The sequence below is a fragment of the Salmo salar genome, chromosome ssa09 (genome assembly GCF_905237065.1).
Source record: "Salmo salar chromosome ssa09, Ssal_v3.1, whole genome shotgun sequence".
In the NCBI taxonomy this organism is placed as follows: Eukaryota; Metazoa; Chordata; class Actinopteri; order Salmoniformes; family Salmonidae; genus Salmo; species Salmo salar.
The window spans coordinates 43,101,085-43,122,232 of record NC_059450.1 but is presented as its reverse complement, the minus strand read 5'-3'; positions in this window follow the sequence as shown (position 1 = coordinate 43,122,232).

The following is a 21,148-nucleotide window of genomic DNA, read 5'->3' as shown; positions in this document are numbered from 1 at the left end:
AGATGTCTAGTCTCCTTTATGGCTCTAATCCGATAGTGGTAGTGGGGTGGTAGATGTCTCCTTTATGTCTCTAATCTGATAGTGGTAGTGGGGTGGTAGATGTCTAGTCTCCTTTATGGCTCTAATCTGATAGTGGTAGATGTCTAGTCTCCTTTATGGCTCTAAACTGATAGTGGTAGTGGGGTGGTAGATGTCTAGTCTCCTTTATGGCTCTAATCTGATAGTGGTAGTGGGGTGGTAGATGTCTAGTCTGCTTTATGTCTCTAATCTGATAGTGGTAGTGGGGTGGTAGATGTCTAGTCTCCTTTATGGCTCTTATCTGATAGTGTTAGTGGTAGATGTCTAGTCTCTTTATGGCTCTAATCTGATTTTGGTAGTGGGGTGGTAGATGTCTCCTTTATAGCTCTAATCTGATATTGGGGTGGTAGATGTCTAGTCTCCTTTATGTCTTTAATCTGATAGGGGTAGTGGGGTGGTAGATGTCTAGTCTCCTTTATGTCTCTAATCCGATAGTGGGGTGGTAGATGTCTAGTCTCCTTTATGTCTCTAATCTGATAGTAGTAGTGGGTGGTATATGTCTAGTCTCCTTTATGTCTCTAATCTGATAGTGGTAGTGGGGTGGTAGATGTCTAGTCTCCCTTATGGCTCTAATCTGATAGTGGTAGTGGGGTGGTAGATGGCTCCTTTATGGCTCTAATCTGATAGTGGTAGTGGGGTGGTAGATGGCTCCTTTATGGCTCTAATCTGATAGTTTTAGTGGGGTGGTAGATGTCTAGTCTCCTTTATGTCTCTAATCTGATAGTGGTAGTGGGGTGGTAGATGTCTAGTCTCCTTTATGTCTCTAATCTGATAGTGGTAGTGTGGTGGTAGATGTCTAATCAATAATACATCAGACCCAGTGAGTGTCTAATACTGATTTATGTCACATGTGACTTGGCTGGATTATACAGTGACCTGGCTGGATTATACAGTGATTTGGCTAGATTATACAGTAACCTTGCTGGATTATTCAGTGGCTTGGCTGGATAGTACAGTGACCTGGCTGGATAGTACAGTGACCTGGCTGGATAGTACAGTGACCTGGCTGGATAGTACAGTGACCTGGCTGGATAATACAGTGACCTTGCTAGATAATACAGTGTGTGTTTTCACTGATGAGAGATTGTTGCTCTGCTGTTACTATGTTTATCTTACTGTATGATGTCTTCCTGAGGAGTGTGATAGAAAACAATAATCATTTTGCAATCTTCTCTTGCTTCCTCTCTCTCATCTCTTTATCTCCTCTGTTGTTTAATTGTCAGAGACAAACAGAGAAAGAAAGAGACAGATAGGAGACGTGTATATGACTTCTCCAGAATGCTGCTTCCTCCCTTCACCCCATGGCAGGAATGCCAGTAGATTACATTACAACATAATTTCCTCGTATCTCAGTGTGGATTTGGACGTAAATAGAGATCCATTCCATTCCAACCCGTGCTGATGATCTGGTGACCGGTTGATTTGTTTTATAAATCTCAATTAAAATTATAAAAATGTATCAATCAAGCCCTCATTTTATCAGTGAGACCTTCGTATTTGTTCCATTTTACCCGAGAAACATGTACACACACACACACACACACACACACACACACACACACACACACACACACACACACACACACACACACACACACACACTGTAACTCAACTGAGTCTATCTCAAATGGCTGAAATGGACCAGTAGGCTAAACGTGTGATTAGGAAGAGACCCCGATGGTAAATTAGCAGTGCGATTAGGACGAGACCCCGATGGTAAATTAGCAGTGTGATTAGGAAGAGACCCCGATGGTGAATTAGCAGTGTGATTAGGAAGAGACCCAGCTGGTAAATTAGCAGTGTGATTAGGAAGAGACCTAGCTGGTAAATTAGCAGTGTGATTAGGAAGAGACCCAGCTGGTAAATTAACAGTGTGATTAGGAAGAGACCCAGCTGGTAAATTAGCAGTGTGACTAGGAAGAGACCCAGCTGGTAATTTAGCAGTGTGATTAGGAAGAGACCCAGATGGTGAATTAGCAGTGTGATTAGGAAGAGACCCAGCTGGTAAATTAGCAGTGTGATTAGGAAGAGACCAGCTGGTAAATTAGCAGTGTGATTAGGAAGAGACCCAGCTGGTGAATTAGCAGTGTGATTAGGAAGAGACCCCGATGGTAAATTAGCAGTGTGATTAGGAAGAGACCCAGCTGGTGAATTAGCAGTGTGATTAGGAAGAGACCCAGCTGGTAAATTAGCAGTGTGATTAGGAAAAGACCCAGCCGGTGAATTAGCAGTGTGATTAGGAAGAGACCCAGCTGGTAAATTAGCAGTGTGATTAGGAAGAGACCCAGATGGTAAATTAGCAGTGTGCTTAGGAAGAGACCCAGCTGGTGAATTAGCATTGTTCTTAGGAAGAGACCCAGCTGGTGAATTAGCAGTGTTCTCAGGAAGAGACCCAGATGGTAAATTAGCAGTGTGATTAGGAAGAGACCCCGATGGTGAATTAGCAGTGTGATTAGGAAGAGACCCCGATGGTGAATTAGCAGTGTGCTTAGGAAGAGACCCAGCTGGTAAATTAGCAGTGTGCTTAGGAAGAGACCCAGCTGGTAAATTAGCAGTGTGATTAGGAAGAGACCCCGATGGTGAATTAGCAGTGTGATTAGGAAGAGACCCCGATGGTGAATTAGCAGTGTGATTAGGAAGAGCCCCCGATGGTGAATTAGCAGTGTGATTAGGAAGAGACCCCGATGGTGAATTAGCAGTGTGCTTAGGAAGAGACCCAGCTGGTGAATTAGCAGTGTTCTTAGGAAGAGACCCCGATGGTGAATTAGCAGTGTGATTGGGAAGAGACCCATATGGTGAATTAGCAGTGTTCTTAGGAAGAGACCCCGATGGTGAATTAGCAGTGTGATTAGGAAGAGACCCAGTTGGTGAATTAGCAGTGTGCTTAGGAAGAGACCCAGCTGGTAAATTAGCAGTGTGATTAGGAAGAGACCCAGATGGTAAATTAGCAGTGTGATTAGGAAGAGACCCAGCTGGTAAATTAGCAGTGTGATTAGGAAGAGACCCAGCTGGTAAATTAGCAGTGTGATTAGGAAGAGACCCAGCTGGTAAATTAGCAGTGTGATTAGGAAGAGACCCAGATGGTAAATTAGCAGTGTGATTAGGAAGAGACCCCGATGGTGAATTAGCAGTGTGAAATCTCAATCAGCTTCTTCTATCAGACTGACCCACTGTAGCATGCTGGAGGAAACCCCACAGCCAGGGGCGAAAATCTGATATCCACTTTGGAGGGGACAATTACATTAAATTTTCTCAAGAGCAATTCCTGAAGGGGACACCAAAAGTAGTGCTGTAACACATAGCCTACATTGTAATATGGTAAATGTATATTGAGGAACCAAAAAAATAAGGTGTTTGCCGTACTCCTAACTACCGGTACCCAAAACTACACAACTAATCACAACAGCAATACCATTGCCTTTAACAAATCTTAGTTCAGTCACCAGTTTAAGTTGAGAGTGGGGGTATCCATGGCATTTTCCAATTATGTTCCTATTTTACAAGTCAAAAAAATTGAGAACCTTTCATGTTGCCAAACAAAGACTCAACAAACTTACCTGAGACTCCCTGTCTCTGCCAGTCTGTCCCTGCATATCTGTCCCCAACTCTGCTGTCTGTGTGCCATCTGTTGCCTGCTCTGCCTAATGACATCATTGTGAAACATTTCCATTAGAATTTCATTTCTTTCTTATGAACATTTTATCAACTAGTCTTTGAGATATTAGGCTACTAGGGTTCTTACTATGCGTTTTGGTGTATTGAAAAATACTCTGATGTCCGTCTTTTATTTTTCTGCCATTTTTCTACCTGGCTGGCTGGCTACACACACAGTGTGTAGGTTATTTACAGTAGGAGATGGGCTTCTATCATCTTCAATCATTCTATATGGGCTTCGATCTAAAAGGTAGCTAGCAAATGTGAAACGGATTAAAATGACAAGAGTTGACAGCTGTATGAGTTCACCATTTACACAACATATGCTGCAACCTTTTGTAATTTTAATAGTTTGTTTCATATTGGCTGGCTTCCAACAATAGCTGAATTTGCAAAGCTAGCGAGCACCAATTCAGTTTCAGTGGTGTTTGCTAGAATCTTTGCTACCCGGGTGAAATAAAGGTGAAATAAAATAAATAAATAAAAGTTCCCTTGCGACAATTTAGCTTTTGCAACGAGACCATTAAATATATTTAAGACAATGGTAGAAGAGAGTGTAGTTCTGTTCAGTTTGGACTTAAGTTTATCGCTAACCTTATCCTGTTAGGGCTAGGGGGCAGTATTTACACCGCCGGATAAAAAACGTACCCGATTTAATCTGGTTACCACTCCTACCCAGTAACTAGAATATGCATATACTTATTACATATGGATAGAAAACACCCTAAAGTTTCTAAAACTGTTTGAATGGTGTCTGTGAGTATAACAGAACTCATTTGGCAGGCAAAAATGTGAGAAGGTTTCATTCAGGAAGTGGCCTGTCTGACAAGGTGTCGTTCTTCTTGTCTCTGTTTATTGAAGAGTGAGGATCTTAGCTGTCCCGTGACACTTCCTACGGCTGCCATAGGGTCTCAGAAGGCGGTAAAAAGCTGAATCGTGGCTTTGCAGGCTCTGGCTGAAAAAAAGTAGCGCGTTTGGGTAGTGGCTGGTTACAGTACTGTGAGACTCAGGCTCGTGCCCACGTCGACCGAAAGCTTTGTTTACTTTCCTCTGTTTAGCTAAATGGACATTCCCGGTCAGAATATTATCGCTTTTTTACGAGAAAAATTGCATAAAAATGGATTTTAAACAGCGGTTGACATGCTTCGAAGTACGGTAATGGAATATTTAGATTTTTTTTGTCACGAATTGCGCCATGCGCACGACCCTGATTTACCATTTCAGATAGTGTCTGGGACGCACGAACAAAACGCCACTATTCGGATATAACGATGGATTATTTTGGACCAAACCAACATTTGTTAATGAAGTAGCACTCCTGGGAGTGCATTCTGACGAAGACAACAAAAGGTAATCAAACTTTTATAATAGTAAATATGATTATGGTGAGTGCTAAACTTGCCGGGTGTCTAAATAGCTAGCTCGTGATGCCTGGGCTATGTACTTAGAATATTGCAAAATGTGCTTTCACCAAAAAGCCATTTTAAAATCGGACATATCGAGTGCATAGAGGAGGTCTGTATCTATAATTCTTAAAATAATTGTTATGCTTTTTGTGAACGTTTATCATGAGTAATTTAGTAAAATGTTAGTGAATTCCCCGGAAGTTTGCGGGGGGTATGCTAGTTCTGAACGTCACATGCTAATGTAAAAAGCTGGTTTTTGATATAAATATGAACTTGATTGAACAAAACATGCATGTATTGTATAACATAATGTCCTAGGGTTGTCATCTGATGAAGATCATCAAAGGTTAGTGCTGCATTTAGCTGTCTTCTGGGTTTTTGTGACATTATATGCTAGCTTGAAAAATGGGTGTCTGATTATTTCAGGCTTGGTACTCTGCTGACATAATCTAATGTTTTGCTTTCGTTGTAAAGCCTTTTTGAAATTGGACAGTGTGGTTAGATTAACGAGAGTCTTGTCTTTAAATAGCTGTAAAATAGTCATATGTTTGAGAAATTGAAGTAATAGGATTTTTAAGGTTTTGAAAATCGTGCCACAGGTTTCAACTGGCTGTTACGTAGGTGGGACGAATTCGTCCCGCCTAGCCCAGAGAGGTTATCACAGGGACTTTGAAGCACTAATTTACATCATCTGCATGCTGATTCCATCTTTGACGATGCCACATAAATGGAATAGGTACTAGCTAGCTTAAGAGTTAATATCTGCGCAATAGCTCTGCATATTCAGCTAGTGTGTGTGTGCGCGATTGACTGGATGAACCTCACGGCAGTTACGTAGCAAGCTAAGGAACTGGCAGTGGATCAAACCATTGTGAGGCAAAGGGCGGGGGGGTCGCAATCTTTTGAAACTTAAAAACGCGCTATTAACCTCTTGGGGCTAGGTGTGACGCTAGCGTGCCACCCGTGGTGCACTCCATCAACAGCAGGTGCATTTCAAGAGCGGCAAATTTGAATCCAAATAAATGTCAAAATTCAAATTTTTCAAAAATACAACTATGTTACACCATTTGAAAGATAAACATCTCCTTAATCTAACCACGTTTTACGATTTCAAAAAGGTTTTACGGCGAAAGCATAAATTTAGAGTATGTTAGGACAGTACATTTACAAGAGTTGTGTGTAATGTTTTGTCAAGTCAAAGACAGGGTCACCAAAACCATAAAACCAGCTAAAATGATGCACTAACCTTTTACAATCTCCATCAGATGACACTCCTAGGACATTATGTTAGACAATGCATGCATTTTTAGTTCTATCAAGTTCATATTTATATCCAAAAACAGCGTTTTACTATGGCATTGATGTTGAGGAAATCGTTTCCCTCCAATAACCGGCAGTCAAGTCAGCGTCACAAATTAAATAATTAAAATTAGAAAACATTGGTAAAATATTATATTGTCATTTAAAGAATTATAGATTTACATCTTTTGAACGCAATCAACTTGCCAGATTTAAAAATAACCTTACTGGGAAATCACACTTTGCAATAATCTGAGCACTGCGCCCAGAAAAATACGCGTTGCGATACAGACTAGACGTCATGTTGGGGAGATCTAAAATCGAAAATACTATGTAAATAATCCATTACCTTTGATTCTCTTCATCAGATGTCACTTCCAGGTATCACAGGTCCATAACGAATGTAGTTTTGTTCAAAAAAGCTCATCATTTATGTCCAAAAATCTCCGTCTCGTTAGCACATGATGTAAGCCAGCCGGACTTCTCGTCATGAACGAGGGGAAAAAATATATTTCCGTTCGTTCAAACATGTCAAACGTTGTATAGCATAAATCATTAGGGCCTTTTTTAACCAGAACATGAATAATATTCAAGGTGGACGAATGCATACTCTTTTATAACGTATTGGAACGAGGGTACCCAACATCAACTCGAACGCAAGGTGTCTAATGGGCCATCATCGTTCCATGGCTCTTGTTCGGTCAGATCTCCCTCCAGAAGACTCAAAACACTTTGTAAAGGCTGGTGACATCTAGTGGAAGCAATAGGAAGTGCCAAAATATTCCTAAACCCCTGTGTTTTTCAATGGGATAGGTTTAAAGTCAATACAACACATCAGGTATCCACTTCCTGTCAGAAAATGTCTCAGGGTTTTGCCTGCCAAATGAGTTCTGTTATACTCACAGACACCATTCAAACAGTTTTGGAAACTTTAGAGTGTTTTCTATCCATATATAATAAGTATATGCATATTCTAGTTACTGGGTAGGATTAGTAACCAGATTAAATCGGGTACATTTTTTTTATCCAGACGTGCAAATGCTGCCCCCTAGACCCAACAGGTTAAGTGTCTATAATCAGCACAATTGCTTTCATTGCGTATTATTAATATTATTTAAATTACATAGTTATGTTTCAGTTGATATATTGGGGGGGACAAATCATATTTTTCCCAGGATGGGGGGGTCGTGTCCCCCCCGTCCCCCCCGGGATTTCCGCCCCTGCCCACAGCATATGTTTACACAGTCTATTCGTGTAGTCATTGATGCGTTTACCCTGTCCCAGTTGCTACTAATGGGGAATCAAGGATTGGCATGCTCAACTCAGCAGTGGTACATAATCAAAAGTCTTTGCGTTTCTAAAAGCATATAAACTGGGAAAGGAAAACCTGCTCTCGCCAAAATATCTTTGTATAATAGCTGGAGTTTAGAAGCAGCTGAGGTGAAATAAACTGACGTGTTTATATATACTTTAGCAGCAGCTGAGGTGAAATAAACTGACGTGTTTTATGTGTACTTTAGCAGCAGCTGAGGTGAAATAAACTGACGTGTTTTCTATGTACTTTAGCAGCAGCTGAGGTGAAATAAACTGACGTGTTTTCTATGTACTTTAGCAGCAGCTGAGGTGAAATAAACTGACGTGTTTTATATGTACTTTAGCAGCAGCTGAGGTGAAATAAACTGACGTGTTTTCTATGTACTTTAGCAGCAGCTGAGGTGAAATAAACTGACGTGTTTTATATGTACTTTAGCAGCAGCTGAGGTGAAACAAACTTGACATGTTTTATATGTACTTTAGCAGCAGCTGAGGTGAAACAAGCTGACGTGTTTTATATGTACTTTAGCAGCAGCTGAGGTGAAACAATCTTGACATGTTTTATATGTACTTTAGCAGCAGCTGAGGTGAAACAATCTTGACATGTTTTATATGTACTTTAGCAGCAGCTGAGGTGAAACAATCTTGACATGTTTTATATGTACTTTAGCAGCAGCTGAGGTGAAACAATCTTGACATGTTTTATATGTACTTTAGCAGCAGCTGAGGTGAAACAAGCTGATGTGTTTTATGACAGCCATCGTCAGCCTTTCTAAGGTTGCAACATGGATCAGAAACTCTTTATGCTAAATAAAAAGAAAAGCGAAATCAATTGTCTTTTTTTTGCTTTGCGAGTCACTTAAATACTCGTAAGCCTGTACAAGCCCTCATAGTGTTGAGTATCACCTCAGACGTGTATTTTATGAAGAGATGCTTCTTGGGGATAAAATAAAACAATTAAATATAATTCATTCAGGTTCATTCAGATTTATTCAGTTTATTCATGGTCTGTTCTTTCAATGTGTCCACTCCGCAGGCTTGATGAGTCAAATGTTTGAATAGTTGAGACCCAGAATACATCCTCAGCTTCCTCATCAATATGAATCATATCTAACTGGAGCTTTCGAATGGCGGTCAGGTTTACATCAGGCATCGTGATGTCGACTTGTACAATCATAGAAATAGTTACTATATATGTGTCCCAAATGGCACCCTATTCCCTATATAGTGCACTCCTGGGTATGGTGCTGTGATGTGGGGTCGTTAGGCCCTTAACTCCTGCAAATCAAGTTTAATGGAGCGCGCTCAGACGAAGTCAGCAATATTACTTTACTTTACTCCGGTGGCAGGTAGTCCAGTGGTTAAAGCGTTAGGCCTGTAACCGGAAAGATGCTGGATCGAATCCCTGAGCTGACAAGGTAAAAATCTGTCGTTCTGCCCCTAAGCAAGAAAGTTAACCCACTGTTCCCCGGGTGCCAAAGACATGGATGTTGATTATGGCAGCCCCCTGCACCTCTCTGATTCAGAGGGGTTAGGTTAAATGCGAAAGACACATTTTAGTTCAATGCATTCAGTTGTACAACTGACTAGGTATCTCCCTTTCCCAACAAGATCTCACGGTTTCACCAATTTGACTTCAGATTCCAACGTTTGTCCACGTTTTTCCAAACATCAAATTTAGAAGTTGCTCAAACGTCAAAATTTGAGGTGTTTTGGACACCCTGGGTTGCTCCTCATGCTGCTGCTGTCGCCGGCGCCTCACTCCTGGTTCAGTTTAAGCATTCATTCTGAAGGATTCGTTTCAGGGTTAAGGTTTGAGATAGGGTTAAAACGTTAAAATTGCTTATTACTAGTCTTGAACATGCGACCCTCTGAGTTGGAGCTCCTGGCTTACCGTTGTGCTTTGTGGCTGCTTTTGAAGGCTTCTCCCGACATCCTGGGTACTCGGAGGGACGTTGAATTTCAAAGTGGATCTTGAGCGAACTGGCTGTTACTCCAGCCCTTGTAGGCTGGTTGTCTAAAGATGTCAAACCGTCAATGACTGTCTTTCTGTAGGCTGGCTGTCTAAAGATGTCAAACTCTCAATGACTCTCTTTCTGTAGGCCGGTTGTCTAAAGATATCAAACCGTCAATGACTCTCTTTCTGTAGGCTGATTTTCAAATGATGTCAAACTGTTAATGACTCACTTTCTGTAGGCTGGCTGTCTAAAGATGTCAAACCGTCAATGACTGTCTTTCTGTAGGCTGGTTGTCTAAAGATGTCAAACCGTCAATGACTGTCTTTCTGTCGGCTGGTTGTCTAAAGATGTCAAACCGTCAATGACTGTCTTTCTGTAGGCTGGTTGTCTAAAGATGTCAAACCGTCAATGACTGTCTTTCTGTAGGCTGGTTGTCTAAAGATGTCAAACCGTCAATGACTGTCTTTCTGTAGGCCGGTTGTCTAAAGATATCAAACCGTCAATGACTCTCTTTCTGTAGGCTGATTTTCAAATGATGTCAAACTGTTAATAACTCTCTTTCTGTAGGCTGGTTGTCTAGCAGGCATACAGTACATGTACATCAATGTATCGGTGCTGGCAATGGTTCAGGTTAGCTGAGGGTTGTAACACAGTGACCATGCTAATGCTAACAGAAAAAGCACAGGTCCTCCAAGACCAATTGATATGTAGCTCAGTGCTAACACAGAAATAGCACAGGTCCTGCAAGACCAATTGATCTGGAACACAGTGATAACATTCTATAACAGAGTTCCAAATATCTCTAACGGTCTCCCCAGCGTGAGTTCCAAATATCTCTAACGGTCGCCTCAGTGTGAGTTCCAAATATCTCTAACGGTCGCCCCAGCGTGAGTTTTTTTTAAGCACGTGATGTTAGAACGTTCAAGCGGTACCAGAGTGCCAAGTCTAGGACAAAAAGGCTTCTCAACAGTTTTTACCCCAAGCCCTAAGACTCCTGAACAGGTAATCAAATGGCTACCAGGAATATTTGCATTGTGTGCCCCCCCCAACCCCTCTTTTTACTCTGTTGCTACTCTCTGTTTATCATATATGCATAGTCACTTTAACCATATCTACATGTACACACTACCTCAATCAGCCTGACTAACCGGTGTCTGTATATAGCGTCGCTACTTTTATAGCCTCGCTACTGTATATAGCCTGTCTTTTTACTGTTGTTTTATTTCTTTACCTACCTATTGTTCACCTAATACCTTTTTTGCAATATTGGTTAGAGCCTGTAAGTAAGCATTTCACTCTAAGGTCTACACCTGTTGTATTCAGCGCACGTGACAAATATTGATTTGATTTGATTCTCTCCAAACCAAGGCAAGCAGCCTGTTTTTATTTATAGGCTGTTTTCAACCTGGCAATTTCCAATTATTTTCTAACAAGTTTTTTATTTTCTACTAACAGTTTGAATTGAGGTGTGTTCCGCCTCATTCATTCACATAATAGTAGTAATTTTTACTTTTGCGGACTAATTCATTTTTTGGGAAATTTCTGACAGGGACAAAATTCCCAAAACAGTTCCCAATTGTTTGTGCAGTTCAAGTTTGCAGACATTTTGTCATCTCCCGTCCTCCCGTGTTCACCTTTTCCGTCTGTTGCCTGCATCGCAGTCATAGTTGTTTTTGTTACCAATAATAACTTTGGAAATGTGTGCATTTCTATCAAAGTAAGTCCCTTATTACGTTATAATAGTTTCTGCATGTTGTGTTATGTCGTTTCTACTGTAGTATAATATTTTTGAGTATATTCTTATAACCGCGGACATGCGAGGTAACGTTACTCATTTCATAACCTTTATGGTGTTATACTCAATGCTTAGGTAGCTAGCTACATTCTATTAGCTCTGGAAAACAACGCTAATTGCGTCAGAAGTATTGGCTTGTTGTATTTTGAAGCTATCCTGGCCTAATGACTCCCAAGTGGCGCAGCTGTCTAAGGCACAGCGTCTCAGTACTAGAGGTGTCACTACAGACACCCATGTTCATATCCAGACTGCGTTTCTATCAAATTAAGTGTCTTATTACATTATAATAGTTTCTGTATGTCGTGTTATACCGTTTCTACTGTAGCTCACTGTGTGTATGGAGCATAATATATTTGTGTATATTCCTCATAACATGGACACGCGAGGTAACGTTACTCATTTCATAACCTTCATGGTGTTATATTCAATCGTGCTTATCTAGCTAGCTGCATTCTTCTATTAGCTCTGTAAAACAACGCTAATTGCGTCAGAAGTATTGGCTTGTTGTATTTTGAAGCTATCCTGGCCTTATGACTCCCAAGTGGTGCAGCTGTCTAAGGCACAGCATCGCAGTACTAAAAGTGTCACTACAGACACCCTGGATCAAATCCAGGCGTTTCTATCAAAGTAAGTGCCTTATTATGTTAATCGTTTCTGTATGTGATTTGCATGTGAACTGTATGTCCAATTACAAAAAATCCCTTGTTCAGTAATCATCTCACCTGTTAGTTGATGGTGAACTATGTGGCATTGAGGGCTGCGTCGATCAGATGGAAAAATATATTCTTATACCACTTGGTTGTTTTCTGAGTGCATTCCACAAAGCTGTTTATCATGTCCGCCTTATCCACTGCCCCCATTTTGAGGTTATAGTCAAGCACACAGTCTGGTTCTCTCTCCCGTCAGGTGGTCCAGCTTCCCTGTGGCCGACATGGTTGCTGTATGGACAGTGGAGAGGACATGGATGTCTTGTTTGTCATGCCACTTTACTGCCAGCTGTTGACATTTCTTATTTTGTATAACGGGTCATTTAGGATGGCAGTAGCATTGTTGATGAAATGTAGTCATCGCAGCAGAACTAGGAAGCAGTCTTGGGAAAAGAGGGTGGCAAAGAAGGGAGTTGCAAACATAGGATCAGTGCTCCACTGTTCTCTTAGGGAGTTCTTCTTTACTATCCCCATGAGAAGGACTGTCACCAGGATGGTAACATTTCACTAATTGTGGTTGTCCACCCACTCCTGGCTCTCTCTTCTCATGTAGCTCCAAGGCATAGCGATTGGTCTCTGCTATGTCTCCCACCAGCTCCTCTGTCAGAAACAACTTGAAGCACTCTGCCTCAGATGGAAATGGCAAAGGCGTTACACTCCAGACTGGGACTCATCAAAGCAAACAGCAGGGCCAGGAGGGGTGAAATGGCTGGCAGCCTTCTAGCTACCACAGAACTCCTGTACTTCATCCACTGTCGGTCTGGCTCAATCACCACCGGCATCTTCAAAGGGAACTAGGGCTTTGTCAGTGGACAAGGGGTCCTCAGATCCAGGGTTCTCAATGGCTGGGGAGCAGCTCACAACTGTCAGAATCTGATTCCTGACTTTCAGACTCATTGTCAGAATTGAAAAAAATCTCCAGAATTTCCGCATTTGTGAGTTGTCTCCTTTTGAAAGACATTGCTAATGCTACAGCTTAGCTCACTAGCTACATACATAAACAAGAACACTGAATGGCACAGAGTTTGAGTGAGAGGTTAAGTGATTGACTGCCTGCACACCCCATTTGTATCAATAAATCACTATCAGCAAATGTTTTTTGTTGTAATTGTTGATATATTTGCTGTTTTATTCACACGTTTTTCAAGTCGCGGTGATAAATCATGCATTCCAATTCTTGCATAGATTGTGATGGGCACATATTATGTGTGTAAAATACTTTTTTGAAGGTTGTACTGATTATGATGAGCTAAGCTAATTCCAGCTATGTGTGGAGCCATGTTTGTTGACATACAATGCATTCTGGGTTTCACGTAATCGTCTGTCGGACCAAAGATGCTATAACAAAATGCGGTGAGAAAGGGTTCACTCATTTTTTGAGAACTTCAGGAAGTGAATGGTGGGATGTGAACGATGGTAGACGACACACCCCTTCAAGATGCATACTATAAACAGACCAAACTCATCTTGTCTTCTCTTATTATCTTTGGTTTATGTGAGGGGGAAAAAAGCATGGCGGCGCGCTGAAACGAATCGTCGTCGGATTACTTTCGATTTCTAGAAAGTGTTTTTGTCAATTATTTCGATCAATGGTGAGCTCAGCCGTGATGTGATTAAATATAAATAGTAATTGCTATTAGCTAATTCATATTGTAGTTTGTTGATTGTTTTTTGATTGTGTTATGCTATAGATATGTCTGTGAATATCTGAACATTGCATCCAAAAATAAACTGCTCACATTCTGGACATAACTCTGTAAGTGACAGTGTTTGTGTAAATAGTTTCAGAAAAAGGTGTGGCCAGCTCAAATGCTGATTGTTGCGTCATTCGAAACAGGCCGTTCTAAAGCGTTCTAAATAAGCGTTCTAATCACACGGGTGTGATCGTACACTTCAGGGACCACTGTAGAACGATCACACCCGTGTGGTGGTATGTGTGAAAGGGGTTAAATCAGAATCCTGTGATGAAACAATAGAGAAGATAATAGAGTAGACAATAGAGAAGATATAGTTGACTATAGAGTAGACGATTGAGTAGATAATAGCTGGTGTACCTCCTGACATTTCTATTCTGTGTCTGTAATTTCTACTCTTCTCATGGGATTACCAGGCTGGATTGTCATATTCCCTCTCCAAATCCCAGTTTTTTTCCATCTTAACTTCTGAACTGTGCTTGATTTTTAGACAGCGGAGACTATTGTGTCTGTTATATCATCCCAGAGACTAGGCACGACACTTTGTTCAGTTTGTTAAACAGCTGATGGCCACTGCATTTCATGCAACACACATGAAGACTGTTTACTTGAAATCCGGATAGATGGAGAACCTGCATTCTTGTTGACGTCATAAAAACAGTGTGCATCTCTTTTTCCACACACACATGAGCACGCGCTCACACACACACACACAGTCCGTCAGTACAGGGCCCCAGTAAAGGCCCCCCAGCCATTAGCCAATGATGATGAGCCTTGTTAAAGAACGGATGAGATTGATAAGGGACATAATAAACAATTCTGTCTGGCCAGGGGATAATGGATAGAATTATTAACTGGCCCTGGCGTGAGTGTGTGTGAGAGTTTCTGTCTGTGTGTGTGTCTGTGGCTGTGTGTGTGTGAGTATGTGAGTTTCTGTATGCGTGCGAGAGAGTCATCGCCGTATGTGAAATCAAAAGATTGATGGCCCAAATAGAGTTCTCTCCGGACTCGACCCCGCGGTGCACGGAATTGATGAATGGACCTCCCTTTTTAATTTTCTCATTCACTGAGAGATGATTTGTAATACAAACGTCTAGTGAATTTCTCCAAGACACGTATTACGCGGTTTAGAATGACGATGTAGCATACTGTGTGTGTGCGTGTGTGTATTTGTGTGTATTTACATGTATTTGTGTATTTGTGTGTGTGTAAGTGTGTATGTACATTGGCTGCCGAAAGTATTCACCCCCCTTGAAGTGTTTCTATATTTTTGCCTGACAGCCTGGAATTAAAATAGATTTTTGGGGGGGTTGTATCATTTGATTTACAACATGCCTACCACTTTGAAGATGTAACATATTTCTTTTGGTGAAACAAACAACAAATAAGACAAAAAAAAAAGAAAACTTGGCGTGCATAACTATTCAACCCCCAAGGTCAATACTTTGTAGAGACACCTTTTGCAGCAATTACAACTGCAAGTCTCTAGGGGTATGTCTCTATACGCTTGGCACATCTAGCCACTGGGATTATTGCTCATTCTTTAATTAAGGGAAAACTGCTCCAGCTCCCTCTAGTTGGATGGGTTCTGCTGGTATACAGCAATCTTTAAGTCATGCCAAAAATTCTCAATTGGATTGATGTCTGGGCTTTGACTAGGCCATTCCAAGACATTTAAATGTTTCCCTTTAAACCACTCGAGTGTTGCTTTAGCAGTATGCTTAGGGTCATTGTCCTGCTGGAAGGTGAACCTCTGTCCCAGTCTCAAATCTCTGGAAGACTGAAACAGGTTTCCCTTAAGAATTTCCCTGTATTTAGCGCCATCCATCATTTCTTCAATTCTGACCATTTTCCCAGTCGCTGCCGATGACAATCAAACCCACATCATGATGCTGCCACCACCATGCTTCACTGTGGGGATGGTATCCTCGGGGTGATGAGAGGTGTTTGGTTTGCGCCAGACATAACATTTTCCTTGATGGCCAAAAACCTCAATTTGAGTTGGCTTAAAGTGGTCCTATGGACAGATAATACAATCTCTGCTGTGGAACTTTTACAGCTCCTTCAGGGATCTTTGGTCTCTTTGTTGCTTCTGATTAATGCCCTCGTTGCCTGGTCCGTGAGTTTTGGTAGGCGGCCCTCTCTTGGCAGGTTTGTTGTGGTGCCATATTCTTTACATTTTTTAATATTGGATTTAATGGTGCTCCGTGGGATGTTCAAAGTTTTGGATATTTTTTTATAACCCAACCCTGATCTGTACATCTCCACAACTTTGTCCCTGACCTGTTTGGAGAGCTCCTTGGTCTGCATGGTGCCGCTTGCTTGGTGGTGCCCCTTGCTTAGTTGTGTTGCAGACTCTGGGGCCTTTCAGAACAGGTTTATATATACTGAGATCATGTGACACTTAGATTGCACACAGGTGGACTTTATTTAAACTAATTATGTGACTTTTGAAGGTAATTGGTTGCACCAGATCTTGTTTAGGGGCTTAATAGCAAAGGGGTGAGTACATACATACATACATACACACACCACTTTTCCAAATATGTTTTGTTGAATCTTTTGAACCAAGTTATTTTTCACCAATTTGGACTATTTTGTGTATGTCCATTACATGAAATCCAAATAAAAATCAATTTAAATTACAGGTTGTAATGCAACAATGCAGGAAAAATGCCATGGGGGAGGAATACTTTTGCAAGTCACTGTTTGTATGTATGTATGTGTGTATGTATGTGTGTTTGTGTGTGTATGTATATTTGTGTATGTATGAATGTGTATTTGTGCATGTATGTGCGTGTATGTCTGTGTATAAATGTATGTAGCACATGAGGATGTGTGAAGCTTACTCCTCAGCCTGAAATATCCCCCCACTTACCAACTGGTAAGAAGCTTCAGGAGGGTGGTCATGTGTGCTAGCAAGGCTTCGGCATGAGTCGAATCGGGAGGAAGTGGTACTCGCTAACCAAGCAGCATGATTTCCATCGCACGTGCATATGGTATAGTATGATATATTCAGAGCAAAGTCAGACTCGCTCTCTCTCTCTCTTCTCCCTCCTTTTTAGGTCTAATCCCAGTCCCTAGGGGTCTAACAGTATTTCACAGAGCTCAATTTCCTTCTCTACACCTCACTCACTCAGCCAGCCAACCAGTCATCCAGCCAGTCACTCAGCCAGTCACTCAGCCAGCCAGCCACCCAGTCATTCAGCCAACTAGCCAGCCAGCCAGTCAGTCACTTAGCCAACCAGCCAGCCAGCCAGCCACTCAGCCATCCAGCCAGTCTCTTATCCAGGCAGCCAGTCAGCCAGGCTCTCTGGGAGGTGCTAGCATAATGTAGCGTAGCCTAGCTAGCGTCTCTCTTTCTATCCTCGCTCTTTTTCTTCCCATATCTAATTTTTATTTTGCTCCTGCTCTCTCTTACTTGAATCCTATAAACCCCCCATACTCACTGTAACTCAGTAAAATCATTGACATTGTTGCGTTTACAAGCATTTCGCAACACCCAGCAATAACAGCTGCTAAACACGTGTATGTGACCAATACCATCTGCTAAACACGTGTATGTGACCAATAACACTTGATTTTATGTTGCGTTTGGATTTTTGTTCAGTATAGCTTTAAAAATAAATAAAACGAACCATTGGTGACAGAATATATCCTATAACAGCCATACCTTATTCCAAAGTTCATGACCTCAGGCACTCAAAGTGACCTCAGGAGAACTGTGGGTGCTGAAGATGTCCATCATTGCCTTGGAGGTGGCCTCACCAGTCTCGTCCTTGATGGGTATCACACAAAACAGAAATCAATTTTTGGTTCCAAGCACCTTTTTTAATGGGTTACAGAAGGGAATTTAGAGTTTAGAGTCTCTTCCTTTACTAGACCTTGGGGATAGCCCCCTTTTTTTCAATTTTCACCTAAATGACATACCAAAATCTAACTGCCTGTAGCTCAGGCCCTGAAGCAAGGATATGCATATTATTGGTACCATTTGAAAGGAAACACTTAAAAGTTTGTGGAAATGTGAATGTCGGAGAATTTAACACAATAGATCTGGAAGAAAATACAAAGAAACAAATCGACCATTTGTTTTCCTAATGCAATCTTTCTGGTTGTAATTCTGATGGTGTCCATAAGATGGCAGCAGTGTATGTGCAAAGTTTGAGATGGATATCTTGAAGTATCAGTGAGCTACAGGACATTTAGTGTAAAGTCACCCAGGTACATTTGGGCAAATCGTGAAAGAGACGTTTGCATTCATATTACATTTTTCTGCAAGAATATCAGGAAATCTGTATACTTGGACTTTGATTTAGCTTTTCCAGTATTAGTAGCAATATTATAAGTTCAACATTTGCAAAACAACCAGTTTTCATAACTTCATAACTCTGAATTTTGTTAACATTTTTGTCCAAATGAAAAAGCAATGCTGTCGCAAAAGGTTAGCACCTACATTTTGCGACAGACACAGGGTTTCCGGATATTCCCGTAAAGCCCAGCTCATTTGCAATCTAGCAAGCTTTGTTTTTTACCCCGATTGTTGCTTATTTGACAAAGATAGAGTCATTCAAGTGAAACCCGCCCGCGTCATCGGCGTGCCATGAAGGCGTCACTCTCTGACCAAATATGGTGTCCTATAGGATATCCTGTTATGGCTAGGGGGCAGTATTTTCACAGCCGGATAAAAAAACGTACCCGATTTAATCTGATTATTACTCCTGCCCAGAAACTAGAATATGCATATAATTATTAGCTTTGGATAGAAAACACTCCAAAGTTTCTACAACTGTTTCAATGGTGTCTGTGAGTATAACAGAACTCATTTGGCAGGCCAAAACCTGAGAAGATTCCATGCAGGAAGTGCCCTGTCTGACAATTTCTTGCCCTTCTTGATTATCTCTATCCATTACAGAGGATCTCTGCTGTTACGTGACACTTCCTACGGCTCCCATGGGCTCTCAGAAGGCGGCAAAAAGCTGAATCGTGGCTTTGCAGGCTCTGGCTGAAAAAAATTAGCGCGTTTGGGTAGTGGCTGGTTACAGTACTGTGAGACTCAGGCTCGTGCCCACGTCGACCCCATGCTTTGTTTTCTTTTGTCTGTTTACCTAAACGCAGATTCCCGGTCGGAATATTATCGCTTTTTTACGAGAAAAATGGCATAAAAATGGATTTTAAACAGCGGTTGACATGCTTCGAAGTACGGTAATGGAATATTTAGAAATCTTTTGTCACGAATTGCGCCATCCTCGTGACCCTTATTTACACTTCGGATAGTGTCTTGAACACACGAACAAAACGCCGCTATTTGGATATAACGATGGATTATTTTGAACCAAACCAACATTTGTTATTGAAGTAGAAGTCCTGGGAGTGCATTCTGACGAAGACAGCAAAGGTAATAACATTTTTCTAATAATAAATCTGACTTTGGTGAAGGCTAAACTTGCTGGGTGTCTAAATAGCTAGCCCTGTGATGCCGGGCTATGTACTCAGAATATTGCAAAATGTGCTTTCACCGAAAAGCTATTTTAAAATCGGACACCTCGATTGCACAAAGGAGTTCTGTATCTATAATTCTTAAAATAATTGTTATGTTTTTTGTGAACGTTTATTGTGAGTCATTTAGTAAATTCACCGGAGGTATGCTAGTTCTGAACGTCACATGCTAATGTAAAAAGCTGGTTTTTGATATAAATATGAACTTGATTGAACAAAACATGCATGTATTGTATAACATAATGTCCTAGGTGTGTCATCTGATGAAGATCATCAAAGGTTAGTGCTGCATTTAGCTGTGGTTTTGTTTTTTGTGACATTATATGTTAGCTTGAAAAATGGGTGTCTGATTATTTCTGGCTGGGTACTCTGCTGACATAATCTAATGTTTTGCTTTCACTGTAAAGCCTTTTTGAAATCGGACAGTGTGGTTAGATAAAGCAGAGTCTTGTCTTTAAAATGCTGTGAAATAGTCATATGTTTGAAAAATGGAAGTTTTCGGATTTTAGAGGAGTTTGTATTTCGCGCCACGCCCATCATTGGATATTGGAGCAGGTGTTCCGCTAGCGGAACGTCTAGATGTAAGAGGTTAAACTACACCCATAATGACATAGTGAAGTCTTGTTACATTCTAGGATCTCTGAGGAATACATACAAACGTGATTTGAGTCGTTGAAACAACGTTTAGGGTTAGATTTTCACAGATTCCTTTCTTTGCAAATTGAACGAGTGGAAATTGATCGTGCATGCTATATGGACCTTTTTAGGATATGAAAAATGATTTTATCTAACAAAATGACACTTCACGTTATCCCTGGGACTCTTTGGATGATAAATCAGATCAAGATTTCAGAATGTAAGTACACATTTCACCTTCAGAGGTGAATTTATCCAACCTATCGCATTGAAAAAAAGTGTTTTGTTTTTAGGAGCTCTCCTCAAACAATAGCATGGCATTTTTTTTGCAGTAATAGCTACTGTAAATTGGACAGTGCAGTTATATTTGCAAGAATCTAAGCTTTCAGACGATATAAGATCCCTCCGATGTCAACAACTACAGACCAGTATCCCTTCTTTCTTTTCTCTCCAAAACTCTTGAACGTGCCGTCCTTGGCCAGCTCTCTTGCTATCTCTCTCAGAATGACCTTCTTGATCCAAATCAGTCAGGTTTCAAGACTGGTCACTCAACTGAGACTGCTCTTCTCTGTGTCACGGAGGATCTCCGCACTGCTAAAGCTAACTCTCTCTCCTCTGCTCTCATCCTTCTAGACCTATCTGCTGCCTTTGATACTGTGAACCACCAGATCCTCCTCTCCACCCTCTCCGAGTTGGGCATCTCCGGCGCGGCCCATGCTTGGATTGCGTCCTACCTGACAGGTCGCTCCTACCAGGTGGCGTGGCGAGACTCTGTCTCCGCACCACGTGCTCTCACCACTGGTGTCCCCCAGGGCTCTGTTCTAGGCCCTCTCCTATTCTCGCTATACACCAAGTCACTTGGCTCTGTCATATCCTCACATGGTCTCTCCTATCATTGCTATGCAGATGGCACTCAATTAATCTTCTCCTTTCCCCCTTCTGATAACCAGGTGGCGAATCGCATCTCTGCATGTCTGGCAGACATATCAGTGTGGATGACGGATCACCACCTCAAGCTGAACCTCGGCAAGACGGAGCTGCTTTTCCTCCCGGGGAAGGACTGCCCGTTCCATGATCTTGCCATCACGGTTGACAACTCCATTGTGTCCTC